The sequence below is a fragment of the Macrobrachium nipponense genome, chromosome 18 (assembly GCF_015104395.2).
Source record: "Macrobrachium nipponense isolate FS-2020 chromosome 18, ASM1510439v2, whole genome shotgun sequence".
Taxonomy (NCBI): domain Eukaryota; kingdom Metazoa; phylum Arthropoda; class Malacostraca; order Decapoda; family Palaemonidae; genus Macrobrachium; species Macrobrachium nipponense.
Genome location: NC_087211.1, coordinates 86,371,186 through 86,387,207, shown reverse-complemented (window position 1 = coordinate 86,387,207; position 16,022 = coordinate 86,371,186). Strand labels below are relative to the sequence as shown.

At 35.5% G+C, this 16,022-nt stretch overlaps 1 protein-coding gene across 1 annotated transcript in view; it reads right to left on the bottom strand.

The window, feature by feature from the left end:
* The window catches only part of LOC135196701 (uncharacterized), a 750,202-nt gene that overhangs the window by 697,148 nt on the left and 37,032 nt on the right, over positions 1–16,022 (bottom strand). The gene's annotated exons all lie outside the window — the stretch shown is intronic.

Sequence of the window (16,022 nt, the reverse complement as noted above, 5' to 3'; positions counted from 1 at the left end):
TACTTCTCCACTTCATTCTACTTCTCTTCCTCCTACTCCTACTCCTCGTCTCCTCCCCTGACCTCTTTGCCAGAGGAAGGGTTGATGGTTCACAATACGAAGGAAAATCTCCTTCACCAGCAGTTGTAAAAGGCCATTTATTCTCGCCTTTCTCATTTCCAGTTGGCTACAATGCCGTTTCCAGTCTAGGGGTTTACGTCATTAGCCAAAACGAGGTGTTTATTTACACTGCATGGTCCATTTTTTCATCAAATGGCAAATGAAATTACTTGCATAATTCTATATATATACTATTAATATATGTTATAATATATCATATTATATATATATATCATTATATATATATATATAATAATAATATATATACGGATTCCAGGGAGAAGTATATATAAACTTTGGCTTTATTTGATGGTTTTGTTTGTGGACCCCTGCCTGTTATGGCCTTTATATATATATATATATAATATATCTTATGCTATATATATATATTATATATATCATATATATTATATCTATATATATCTAATATATCTCTATATATAATCTATCTTATATATATCTATATATATACTATTCATATATCTATATATATATCTATATCTATATATATTATATATTAATATTCCATACTAATTCTATAATAACTAGATATTATATATTATATATATATATATAGATATATATATAATCATAGATATATATAATATTATTCATCTATATATATATTAATATATATATATATATATATCTATATATACTATATATATCATAAATAATATATTAACAATTTAGGAAAGTTCCGTTATTATTACAATTTCTTATTATTCTATTTTCTATTTTAAATAAACTGTTCAACTGACCAAAACAAGATGTCTGATTCAAAAACAATGTAGACATCAAAATACGGTCCTTCCCTTAAAAAAAAAATTTAATTTAGGCTAAAACATCTAGTCAGTAGGGTCGAACCCATTTTTTCAACTCTTTATACTTAACGTTATTCCACCAATCAACGGGGTAACTTGTTCATGTACAATTTGCATTATGAAACTTTAAAAAGGCTTCCAGGTAAGTGGCGCAGTGTGTCTGGAGGGAGGGGCGAACTAACTCCTCCCGATCACGGCAGTTTGCGGTATAGGAATATGATGCCGACGATGATGTTGGCTGATTTCTGCACAAGAGGTTCAATCACTGTTTTAGTGATGATAGGTGTGGTTTGGGTTGTGTGTGTGTGTTTGTGTGTGTGTGGTGTGTGTGTGTGGTGTTTGTGGCAAGAAAGGTCAATGGAGCTGCTGGAGAGAATTGTGTAGTAACTATCGAGAGCAATTAAAATCATACATTATATAATATATATTATAATATCTAATATATAATTATAATATATAATATATAAAATATTTATGGGGAAAACGATTTGCATGGGGAGAGTAGAGAGGAGAGAGAGAGATGAGGATGAATGAGAGAGAGGAGAGAGAGGCGTTCCCTTTAAGTTTACGATCAAGTTCGAAGTTAAAAATATTTGCCATTTTTTTCTTGTTAAATTAACGTATATTGAGTTTATAATAATAATAATAATAAAAGAGAGAGAGAGAGAGAGAGAGAGAGAGAGACTGAGGAGATGGGATGGGAAAGGACGGAGAGAGAGAGAGAGAGAGAGATCGGGAGAGCGTTGGTGCGCTCGCGCATAATCCATCAAACAAACGCGAATCTTTTGTAAACTCTGAAACCTAACTAAGAGAGAGAGAGAGAGATAACTTCTACAATCACGGATTATTCATCACCTTCGACTCGTGAAATCAAATCTCTCTCTCTCTCTCTCTCTCTCTCTCTCTCTCTCTCTCTCTCTCTCTCTCTCTCGGGTTATCCGACTCGTATCGGGTATCAACCGACAGTGGACGCAATGGACTTTCTTCAGCTGGGTCGCTTCTAATAACGCCAAGGTGTGGAGATTGCAATGATATACATACAAGGTGTGATGGAAGTAATAGAAAACTGATACAAGAGAGAGAGAGAGAGATAGAGAGCCAAGCTTTCATACGGTGAAGTCACTAGAATGATACTCATACACAGACACACACATACATACAAACATAAACAAACACAAACATATATTTATACCTATTCATACGTATGTATGTGTGTGTACTGTATATGTATGTATGTACGCATATATGTGTATATATACCTACCTACATACATACATACATACATACACACACACACATAATATATATAAATGTGAATATAATTATCTTAACATACCTAAATCAGCCAAAAAATCATGACACATAAAAGTCATCATAAGATATCCAAAGCCTTCATTCATTTACATATGATCATAAAAAGACCAAGAAATAAAATTAACCAGATAAAATCTCACAAACGACATCCATGAGCCCAATTTCCAAATCGATCGTCACGTAAGATATTTATAAATATGGAGGTTCCCAAGAAACATTTGTATAAATTCATTGTCAAATCCCTTAATGCAGTCTAATGTCTCATCTGTCCGGAGATCGTATTTACAGAGCCAAAGCAAACTGACAAGAGAAGTAAATGACCGCAAAGAAGACTTAGCAAACAAGTGAAGACAACTTAAAATTCATCATGACACAATGACTGGAGATGAAGGTAAATAATAATGCTACGCCGTTCGTGAATCAGAGTAACAATGACCATTTACGCCACGAAACAAAGTCGTTATTCAAGATACAACCTCGAATTTCGAGCTATGAGAGAGAGAGAGAGAGAGAGAGAGAGAGAGAGAGAGAGAATAAACGAAGGTTTTTGTGTTCACGCGGGACTCACAAATAAGAAATAATAACTGAGAGGAGAGAGAGAGAGAGAGAGAGAGAGAGAGAGAGAGAGAGAGAGAGAGAGAGACTTGCTGAAATTAATACGAGGTGTTCTGCGTTAACCCATTACTCACAACTAAAAAAATAGCTTAATTATGTTTATAAATCCAGATTTGAAAAAAAATACGACCAGTATTACTCATCGTCGATTTTTGTTGCACTGAATAAATTCAATCAGCGTAAAAGCCCAATATTTTGTCCGCTGTCTTTTTTTCTAAATTTATTCTTCTCAGAAAACATTGGGGGGCGAGGGGGGCTATAATGCTTTCGAAGGCAATCTACAGCCTTCATCTGTTTAATGAAAACAGGGAGACGTTTCACGGTAAGGCTGAAGTAACTACATAAAAAAAGATTATTTATGAAAGCAGTGGCATCAATAAACGTATTCATAAGGACATGTTAATAGATGTCAATAGGTTAATAATCCTATTAAAAATAATGGAAAACAAATATAAAGCAAAATAATAGAGAATACAATGACTATGAAGAACAGAAAGTCATACAAATTAATACATAATTTCAATTCATGATTGGTTTTATCAGAGAGAGAGAGAGAGAGAGAGAGAGAGAGAGAGAGAGAGGTTAAACGTCATAATTCTAAATAAACTGAGCCGCATGAAAATAACATCTACATGAAGTATATATACACACACACAAACACAAACACACATATATATAACAGATAGATAGATATTATATATAATAAAAATCCAACAAGAATTTATCCCAGTATTCAGCAAGGCCTTGAGAAAGTGGGTCACTAAGAAAGAAAGGAAGGAAGGAAAAAAAGAAAATAAACAAACCTTGAAGAAATACAGAGAACGAATAAAGGTGGATGTATACATAAAAAAAGAATGTATATATTCTTCCTTCTAAAAATATAAAGGTGATTAGGAAAGTTGAACCTTCTTTTTTTTATCTTTACTGTCTCTCTCTCTATCTATCTCTCTCTGTCTCTCTCTCTCTTCCCATCATCCATCTTCAAGAAATACAGAGAACGAATAAAGGTGGATGCATATTTTAAAAAAAGAATGTATATATTCTCCCCTCTAAAAATATATAGGTGACTAGGAAAGTTGAACTTTTTTTCCTCTCTCTCTCTCTCTCTCTCTCTCTCTCTCCTCATCCATCTTCGGATAATCTGCATGAAAGATGGGAAATCCACAGCGGCGACGCGTACACCCCCGGCCTTTTATCTTTATTGGATAGTTCAGTATCTTCCCCACATCACTGCCGGCGCCGCTAGCCCGTGTGACAACATCCATATATCATCTCTCTATTTCGCTCCTTCGCGCCTACAAACACCCGACACCCTTCCCCCCCCCCTCCCCTCCCCTCCCTCCCTCTCTTCTCTCTCTCTCTCTCTCTCATCTCGGCGTTAAAAGACGTCGTTTAATGTTACCTTATTCATGCTAGAGTATTCTGAAATTATAACCCTCCACTGGCATCCAAGCCTCTCTCTCTCTCTCTCTCTCTCTCTCTCTCTCTCTCTCTCTCTCTCTCTCTCTCTCTCTTAGCGTTGTATGACATCGTTTTATATTACCTTATTTAGTTACGAGCGTGCTACAATTATCTAGTCCACTCCCACCCAACATCCTAACACAACCGGTCCCCCCGCCCCCATCTCTCTCTCTTCTCTCTCTCTCTCTCTCTCTCTCTCTGTCTAAGCGTTAAAAAAACATCGTTTTACATTAACTTATTTAGTTACAAGTATGATGCAATTATACTGTCGACTCCAACAACATCTCTCTCTCTCTCTCTCTCTCTCTCTCTCTCTCCTCTCTCTCTATCGTGGTTATCTATCATTTATTCATTGTAAAGCGAATGGGAGACGAGCAGTAAACAAAGAAAAGGAAAGTAGAAAAGATTGGACGTAATTCTGAAGGAGGCTAATATTGAACTGTCAATCCTTGGCGCCCCCTCCCCCCTCTCTCTCTCTCTCTCTCTCTCTCTCTCTCTCTCTCTGAGACACTATTTCAATAGCTTTCATTTAGTTACAAATACCCTATAATGTTTGTTAAAAATCTCTTCTCTCTCTCTCTCTCTTCTCTCTCTCTCTCTCTCTCTCTCTCTGAGACACAATTTCAATAACTTTCATTTAGTTACAGATACCCTAAACTGTTTGTTAACAATCTCTTCTCTCTCTCTCTCTCTCTCTCTCTCTCTCTCTCTCTCTCTCTCTCTCTGTGAGACACAATTTCAATCACTTTCATTTAGTTACAAATACCCTACACTGTTTGTTAACTCTCCCTCCCTCTCTCTCCCTCTCTCTCTGGCTATAAACGAGACTGGATATAAATACAACAACGTTACCAGGAATTAATTATTTCAAATAACGGAAGCAATTACTCATCACATGACTGATTATCGAAGGGCAAGTCCTTTCAATGACATCCTGACATCAGTTCCGGTATAGTGTCAATTTTAACAATTAATACATTGATACAGTTTCCAGCGCTCTCTCTGTATGTAATACTAACAAAGTTCGTAACAGCAAGAGGAGATTTACATTATTATCAAGTTTTGTAATAATGTGCTAAATGCTGTATTCTAATCATTATCATCATGATCATCTCCCAGAAATGTGTGATTTTATCAAACTCAATTTCCGTACTTCAGTAAATTATGATCAACCTCTCGTCTGCAACAGCGGAAATCAGAGTAGAGAATTTTGATTCACGTTCTGTATTCTTCCTAATTTCCAAAAATTTCATTTCAGTACACCAAAGAATTATTATCAACTTCGTCTGCAACAGCGGAAATAACAGCGGGAACTACAGCGACAGAAGTTACAGCAACTGTTACTTATTTCCTTCGGGTGGGGGGTGGGGGGGAGAAGGGGGGGTAGAAACAAAGGTACAAAATAAATTTGAGTGAAGGTGAAAGAGAACCAAAAAAACTATCAGCTGAAGCTTGGTAAAAAAAAAAATGTCCGGAAATTAGTAAAACAAATGCTTTCAATTAACACATTAACGGGTGCCACCCACGTATAGCAAGCTGTTAATACTTATAAAACTGTAAAAATAGTTTAGATAATCAAATTCATATTCCAATCTTTCACCAAAGAGCAAAAACACCCTTTTAAAATCATAAACATGTTTCAATACAAAGAGATTCCTTAGTCTACAAAGCTACTGGGTGGCTGGGGATGGCCACAAATATAATTTCTTATTCTACAGCCCACTTCAACCCCCATCTCTCTCTCTCTCTCTCTCTCTCTCTCTCTCTCTCTCATAATAAAGCAGATGCCTCAGAACGTTAAGAGAAAAGCCTGAACAACATATTTATATGAGAAAAAGGATGTAACACGGCGCTTTGATGGGAATTTCCATAATAAAAATAGTCATTAGCTATTTATAAGAGATGTAGCTCATTTCAAAAATAAAATAATCAAAATAAAGCATTTTCATTAAAAAAAACGAAAAATAAATCCGTTACAAATTCATATTTCCATGATACAAATTATTTCCATGAAAAAATAATCATTAGCTATTTTCACGATACAAAAATTTCCACTCAAAAAGCTAGAAAAATATTCATAAAAAATTTCAATACATTTTCACAATACAAAGGATTTCCATAAAAAAATGTCGTTGTCTATTTTTACGACCCAAACTGAAAATTCCATAAAATACCGAAAAATAAATCCGTAATGAATGCCATAACAATTTCGCAATAAAAAAAGATTTGTTGAAAAAAAATATTAATAAAAAATAAATCCATAACCTCTTTTATGATACACAGGTATTCTATTTTTTTTCGATATATGGGATTTTCATTAAAAAAATACATAAAAAATGGGCAAGACCTTTGTTCACGACATTAAAGCCATTCTAATTTTGCCAGCTACAGGATTTTTCAATAAAAAAAAAAAAACAGCAATAACAAAATTCATAACATTTACGCCATGCAAATAACTCCATAATAAATTCCATACTTTTTCGCTACATAAAGTCATAGTATTTTTACGATATAAAGGATTTTACATTTTAAAAAAACATCAAAATATATCCACAAAAAAATTCCAAAACATTTTCTCGATACGAATGATTTTCACAAAAAATAAATAAAAAAAACACGAGCTACATAAACAAATTCCCTCGCATACACACAAACAAACAAACAAACACACACACACACACACACACACACACACACCACACACAAGCGATTATTTTTCGTTCAACCAGATAATAATAGCAACGTAACCCTGACCCTATAATAGCCTAGTTGTTCGCTTGTTTAGCCGTGCGGTCACGTGCTTTTAATTTGTCACTGGGGGCTGACTGCTTCGGCATGCACGCACGCACACACACAGGTAGACGTGCGACCTTTACACAGGTGTCAGGTGTGTCTGTGTTCGTGTGCCCCATTCTTTGTTGCAAAAATACTATGCAAATGCGATGCTACATAGCTGGTTGATAGGTGTGTGTGTGTGTGTGTGTGTGGTGTGTGTGTGTGTGAGAGAGATAGAGAGAGAGAGAGAGAGAGAGCAGAGAGAGAGAGAGACCTTACCATCTTGTTCGGGTTACCCCAGGTCCTCAGTGTGAGGCACCTCTAATGTCTACCAGAGAGTTGCTAGCACATCTTCCGGTATATTTTGCATCTTCCATCTTGGATGGTCTGGGATGCAGCTTAGATATTTGTCAAGTTTATTCTTAAAACACATCTACGCTCACTCCTGATATATTCCTCAGATGAGCTGGCAACGCATTGAATAGACGCTGCATTATCGATGCTGGTGCGTAGTGGATTAATGTCCTGTGTGCTTTCCTTATTTTTCCTGGTATAGTTTTGGGCACTATTAATCTATCTCTGCTTGCTCTTTCTGATATTTTTAGCTCCATGATGTTTTCGGCTATTCCTTCTATCTGTTTCCATGCCTGAATTATCATGTAGCATTCTCTTCTCCTTTCTAGACTATATAATTTTAAGGATTGTAGTCTTTCCCAGAGAGAGAGAGAGAGAGAGAGAGAGAGAGAGAGAGAGAGAGAGAGAGAGAATGGGGAAGCTTCGTAAAGAAACAGTTAATTACGACCTCACGCAGATCCATCAGGTGTGTTTGTGTTCGCAATAGAGCGATGTGAAAAGAACTAAAAAAATCAAAATAAAAAAAATGAAAAAAAGAAAAATCATGACAAAATAAATGGCCTCCATATGTATAATGACAGCAGGGAACACGAAATACACAAATCAGTCTCGATTTCTCGGAAGGTCATCGTTGCCGAATGCTTTTACCCTTGACTGACCTGCTGTCTTGGTTTCGATTTTTCTTGCCAGCAACATTGGCAACTGTATGTTATGTATGTAGGTATGTGTGTATGTGTATGTATGTATATAGATGTTTATATATATACATATATGTATATATATATCTATATATATATATATATATATATATATACATATATATATATATATGTATATATATATATATATATGATATATATATTATATATATATATATATATATATATATATATATTATATATATATATATATATATATATATATATATATATATTTCATACCTTCACACACACAGATATATATATATATTTATACACTCCATTAGAATAAATAACATTACATTTAGAAGAAACACAAATCTTATTGGTAATTTACAAAACCCTTATTTTAGGAATAAGAAATGTCCATTTTCTGTAGAAAATATTTCTGCAGATCAGATTTCCCACACTGGAGCCATTACAAAATACCCATTCGTTGGAAGAGCTATTCCCTCACGACTCTCAACTGTGAAGCAAAATTTCCCTTAGGACTTATTGCAAGAAGTTCCCTTCAGGAAATAGTTCAATAAATCGATGGTTTAGAAGCAGCACGGAAAATATCGCTTGTTGTTACAGTAGCCAAGGGAACTGTTGAAATAGAACGAAGTAAAAAATAATGATAATAGTAATAAATAAAAAACAAACTGGGATTTGTGTAGAAAGGAAGTAATTGTGGATAATACGTGGACGTCCTTAAATTTTTGGAAAAGTAATATATGCTTGAACCTGACGAAGGATTTGAATTGTCCTGGTAGCGATTCCAAAGGTTTTTGGTTAAGAGTATCTGTGACACTTATTGCTTTGATGTTATGATAAAAAAAGACTGAATTCCGTTTACTATATAGATCCTGCTGTGAACAGACCGAGTTCTGTTCAGTGTGTGGTCTTATGGCGGAGAGACCGAATTCTTTTACCATATGATTCTGCGTTGAAAACTCCGAATTCTATTGACTATGATATGATCGTAATGCAAAGAAACAGAATTATGTTAACTATATGACCCTGTGGTAAATAGATCGAATTTTATTAGCTATACATGATCTCCTGGTGAAGAGCTCGAATTCTATTTACTATTTGACTATAATAGGACCCTGTGGTAAATAGATCAAATTTTACTTGCTATATGTGATCTCGTGGTGAAGAGCTCGAATTCTATTTACTATGTGACCATATGACCCTGTGGTTAATAGATCAAATTTTATTTGCTATATATGATCTCTTGGTGAAGAGCTCGAATTCTATTTACCACGTGATCCTGTTGCGAAGAGATCAGATAGTATACTTGCTGTATGATTTTCGGGGGAAGAAACCGAATTCTATCTACCATATGATTCAATGTTAAAAAGAGACTGATTCTATTAACTATATCCATCTTGTGTGAAAACACTGACTTCTTTTTACTATCTACCATATGATTCAATGTTAAAAAAGACTGATTCTATTAACTATATCCATCTTGTGGTGAAAACACTGACTTCTTTTATATTGAATGATTGATTGTGTCTATGAAAACTGGCGTCACAACATCTAGGTTATTGACACCGAAATAAATTTAATGACATCTTTTAACTGAGTTGGTACTTTTATTCGGCCCTTACAAAATTTAAAATGAAAAAAAGACTATCAATAGATGAAATTCTGTGGTGAAGAGACCAAGAACTATTAATTATTATATGAGTCTGCGATGAAGAGGAAACTGTTTACAATTATGACCCAACGGTCCAAAGACCTAAACATATTAACTGATGGTACGTTGTGATGAAGATATTGACGTTATTAACGGGACTTCAGTGGAGGCGACTGAATACTGTTTACCGAGATAATTGTGATACGATCCCATGGTGCAAAGAGATCGAATGCTATTCACTGTGACATGATCCCATGTTGCTGGATAATCCTCTAAGGGAAAATCTGAATCACTTAATAATGCATGAGCCTTGCAAGGTACAGAGCGTTTCTGCAGAACGATTTTATGTTTATATTATGTAAGACGTTGTATATTAAAATGGGACTGATGGAGGGAAGTACAGTAGAATGTGTAATTCTCCATGAGAGCATGAGAGTTCTAAATATGAAGTTATCATTGACTTTAGAAAAGATTTATCATATTTCAACTTAAAAGTAAATCACTTATTCTGCGTATACCAGGCGATCAATACCCACAATCCCCTAAAAAGACGAAACCTCACTGTAAAAGCACTTCCCTTTACTTTCTCCAATTTCCCCTACAAAAAAAAGAAAGTCCTTTGAAATAGAATTTTCCCCTTTTCCTATATTCGGCATACTTTCCTTCCACCTCCAAAGAGAGAGAGAGGGGAAAATATCCCCTCCTCTATTTCCCCTCTTCCCTCTATTTCTCTCTTCCTCTATGAGAGGAGAAGGGAAGTGTTCGCCTCTCCATTCTATACGCTTCACAATCCATATCACGCTACAATACGTCAAGCTACAATGGCTCTCTCTCTCTCTCTCTCTCTCTCTCTCTCTCTCTCTCTCTCTCTCTCTCCAGGAAATCGGCCTCGAATACCCGGGATGACTTCTTTTCACATGATTGACTTGGTAAGAAGAGGATGGAGCATTTTCTCTTCCGCCCAATCTCTCTCTCTCTCTCTCTCAGCTAAAGCCACGTACGTTTACAGAACTGATTTGTACTGAAACTTCGGCTTCCAATTCTCTATGATTCTATGTCTGCTTCAAATTTAGAACTACATATAGGACTACCTATTTTCTCTCTCTCTCTCTCTCTCTCTCTCTCTCTCTCTCTCTCTCTCTCTCTCTCTCTCTCAGGTTTCATCCTTGGCCCCACCACCAAAATAAGGGCAAATGTAAATGACTTCTTCCATAACATGGGTGAAGGCACCTGATAGCAAAGCCATAGAAAGTCTTTTTATCACTCATAATTTACGTAATTATTTAGTAAAGCAGGAAGATGGATACAACTCTAATATGACGAAAGAGTAGAGAAAGAAAAAACAAAATAAAAAATTCTTTACTTACTGACCTTACTAAAGCGGCAATTTGTCATGAATGAAACTACAATAAAACTTACATTTTTGTGGTCGATTAGTTGTCAGAATAATTACCAGCACTAACGACAGAGCCTTACCTGTGAAAGAAAAAGGCTAACATAAGTACACGTACTGTTATAATATCGCAGACAAAGACATCTATTAAGAAAGAAAGCTACCCTGGGGAACAGTAGAGATTACATTCCTGTAGCCATTGTAGTGCCCATAGGGAACTACTCTTTTAAAATATAAGGGTATAATGACTGACACAGTTATAACAAGCAGTAATCATTCCATAACCAGTTTTGACAATTTTATTAATACAATCCAAGCATTTCCACACAACGGGAAATGAAAGAACTGTATTTGTTACAGACACAGTGACAACTATTTTTCCCATCTATACTCAGTGAGACTCTCTCTCTCTCTCTCTCTCTCTCTCTCTCTCTCTCTCTCTCTCTCTCTCTCTCTCTCTCTCTCTCTCTCCTGGTGTGTGTCGAAGGGGCACTAAAAAGGAGGTCATAAATCCCGATGGCATGCAATGACAGGGAATGACCAGGTTTTACATAAGGTGGAAATTCCACATTTTCGAAAACATCCTCGATGCTGCCCGTCTGGGCACAAGATATCCAACGAAGTAATAGCTCACAGTACGTATCTCTCTTTTACCCTCCCTCTTTCCACACCCATCTTCCGTCTACCTGAGGAGAGAGAGAGAGAGAGAGAGAGAGAGAGAGAGAGAGAGAGAGATGGATGCATTTTTCCAATTTTATTTCTATGCTGCTGAGATGGAAAAGTATTCTACTTCTATCCTGTGTGTGTGTGTGAGAGAGAGAGAGAGAGAGAGAGAGAGAGAGAGAGAGAGAGAGAGAGAGAGAGAACATATTTCCAATTGCATTTCTATGCTGAAGAAGTGAAAGAGCATGTAATCACTGCTACCTCAATCCTGCCTATGTGTGTGTGGTGTGTGTGTGTGTGTGAAAGAGAGAGAGAGAGAGAGAGAGAGAGAGAGAGAGAGAGAGAGAGCAGAATATGTGTCCGACCCCGAGTCTTCTTCTCTATTCTGACAGACGGAGACGCGCAGACAAAACATGCACCCAGCGTTACGAGAGGCGTTTTTCCAACTTGTTGGCACTTTTTCGCGAAGTTGGAAATAGCACGGTAAATCTTCAGGCGTGAAATATTGCACTCGTTGACACCATACCAGCGTCTTCAGTCCTTGCGCGCCACGGAACCCCTGCTGCTACTGCTACTGTAGTCAACAAAGGAAGTTTCTCTCTCTCTCTCTCTCTCTCTCTCTCTCTCTCTCTCTCTCTCTCTCTCTCTCTCTTTATGCTGAGGTTAACTACAAATCTAAGCAGACACAAGAGGCCACAAATAAGAAAAACCAAATGACACCTTATATAAAAACTTATAGTCAAGGTATGTCCAATCTTCTATCTCTCTCTCTCTCTCGTCTCTCTCTCTCTCTCTCTCTCTCTCTCTCTATCTATTTATGCTGAGGTTAACTACAGATCTAAGCAGACACGTGAGGCCATTGTAGCTCGATATATATATATATATATATATATATATATATATATATATATATATATATATATATATATATATATATATACCTCAAATACAGACACTGACATGTAAGTGACTACGTATATGCGTCTTTACCTCTTCAACATAAAAATGACAACGGAAATTTTCACATTCTCTCTCTCTCTCTCTCTCTCTCTCTTCTCTCTCTCTCTCTCTCTCTCTCTCTCTCTCCATAAACGTTTCAAGAAATATCACACTCGCAAACTTTAAAGGATGTCATCGTCCATTTTCCTCCCACTCGTTTTTCTCGTCCGTACAAAACTTAACTGCTAACAAGAGAGAGAGACTTTGTATACATACGGAGTTTAGGGCGCATTCACATGAGTAAATGTGTGTGTGTGTGTGTGGTGTGTGTGTGTGTGTGCACGCGCTTGCGCGCTTATCAGGGAATATTACAGTCATGTAGAAATATACTAGACAATACAAAGAAATGTAGTATACGTTTATTGGTATATATATATATATATATATATATCTATATATATAATATATATATATATATATATATATTATATATATATATATATAGAGAGAGAGAGAGAGAGAGAATTTCTACTACAATGGTTCGAATATAATGATAATAACAATACATGCGTTAAAAAAAAAGGAGTGATATTCGAAATGTAAACATTTCTAAGAAAAAGCGAAACCTCTCTCTCTCTCTCTCTCTCTCTCTCTCTCTCTCTCTTCTCTCTCTCTCTGAAGATAATTCACCTCAGATCTATGACACATACTGTGACTGACAGGAAAGAAAAACCTCATAACACCTTACAGAAAAACCAACAGACTAGGAATGTCAAGTCTCTCTTCTCTCTCTCCTCCATGCATCTCTCTCTCTCTCTCTCGTCTCTATCTCTCTCCTCCTCTCTCTTCATTCTCTCTCTATTTAGTCATCTACTGTTTGATCCTCGCTTAATGAAATGTGTTCTTCTCTCTCTCTCTCTCTCTCTCTCTCTCTCTCTCGTCTCAATCTCTCTCTCTCTCTGCCAAAAATATGCCAAAAATGCCACCCTCATAAAATGGATTTTGTTCTCCTCTCTCTCTCTCTCTCTCACTCTCTCGTCGTCTCCTCTTCTCTCTCCTCTCTCTAATATATATATATTATCTATATCATATATAGTCTATATATACTATATATAAGTGTATATATATACACATGAATGTGTATATATATATATATATATATATATATATATATATATATATAACTATATATATATAGCTATATATATATATCATATATATATATATATATATATACACATTCATGTGTATATATATACATTATATATATAATATAATATATATAATATATATATATATATATATCTTAATATATATATATTAATATATTATATATTATATAGAGAGAGAGAGAGAGAGCGAGAGAGAGAACAAAAATCCCATTTTATGAGATAATGCATAAATATATATATATATATATCTATATATAGTATATATATAGTGTATATATATATAAATATATAAGAAAAATATATATATATATATATATATATGATATATATATATATTATATATACGTATATATATATATATATATATATAAATATATATAATTATATATCTATATAAATATAAAATATACAACGAAGCCTCGCCAGTCTGAATCAGCCTGACGACAACACACAACACACACACACAGACGGCTGTCCGCTACAAGCAGCAACAGCGACGAAAGCGACATATCCGACTGTCACCAGGTGACATAATTGTGTCGCTTTTGGAATATGGCTGCGGGTATGTCGAAGTGGTGAGAGAGTGAGAGAGAGAAAGTGAGAGAGAGAGAGAGACCTGGAACATCACCAATGCCTCCCATTATTATTATTATCTCGTCCCGAACTACTAGGGACCATAAAGTAAATGGAACGTATAGCATTTGAATGCTGTTGGACGCGATGAGAATCTCTCTCTCTCTCTCTCTCTCTCTCTCTCTCTCTCTCTCAAGCATTTATCATATTACTATATGTAAGCAGATTATCAATTTATCTTACTACTCAGGCCTCTCTCTCTCTCTCTCTCTCTCTCTCTCTCTCTCTCTCTCTCTCTCTCTCGACTGTCTCTCTCTCTCTCTCCTCTCTCTTAAAAGTAGAATCTGCCGCATATAACTGATTTGGTCCATGTTCTCCTCCACCTCCCTTTTTATATATATAAGTCTGTCTGTCTGTTCAGGTTCACATCTCTCTCTCTCTCTCTCTCTCTCTCTCTCTCTCTCTCTCTCTCTCTCAATGACAAACATATGTCATGTGGCAAAGCATCTTCATTTTCAGTCGCATAAATTGTCGTTTCATTTACAACGGACAAACTGAAGAATGCCAACGTCCCAACTCGCTGTCAATTAAAATAAACATAGAAAAAAAATACTTAACAATGTAAGACTTTATAAAAAATAACTCGGGGTAAAAAAAAAAAAATGATGGCCTAAAATGTGGGTGAAAAAAGATACAGTGGGTAGAAACAAAATGTCAGAATATACGTGACGAAAACTCAGGTAAATTTCAACCCTCGTGCCCCGCCCCCAAACAAAAAAAAAATTACTTGAGCACTATGTGGCAACATTGTTATGGTTATGCAATATTATGTAAATGGTTATATGAAAGAGAGGACTTATGTATATGTGCATAACGTGCGGTATATATATATATATATATATATATATATATATATATATCTATAATATATATATACATATTTGGGTTTCTACTATATAATTAACCCTTCCATATGTACATCACGAAACATTATTAAATAAATTGATATAACATACATATTATATATATATATATATATATATATATATATATATATATGTGTGTGTGTGTGTGTGTGTGTGTGTGTGTGTGTGTGTATGAGTGTGGTGTGTACGCGTGTGTGTTTCTATGTGCATGTATCAATATGAATTATTCTGGAAGCCTTTACTAATTAAGAGCAAAAAGTTGTCCATGTCAAAGCAATTACTTTATAGAAAAACGAAAACTTCCTTCATCAATCTACAAAACTACAACAAATGTGTGCTTTTCTTTTTTCATAAAATTAATGAATCAGAAGACAGACAGACAGAGAGAGAGAGAGAGAGAGGAGAGAGAGAGAGAGATGAGAGAGAGAGATTGAGGAGAGAGAGAGCGAGGAAAAACATAACTCTTTCCTCCCTAAGGATCTGAACGAAAGTAAAGGAGAAAGAAAGAGATGGAGGGAAAGAAAAAGGTCCTAATATGGGAAGGAGCAGGTGGACCCAAGTTACGACAAGAATATTAGACTCGACAGGA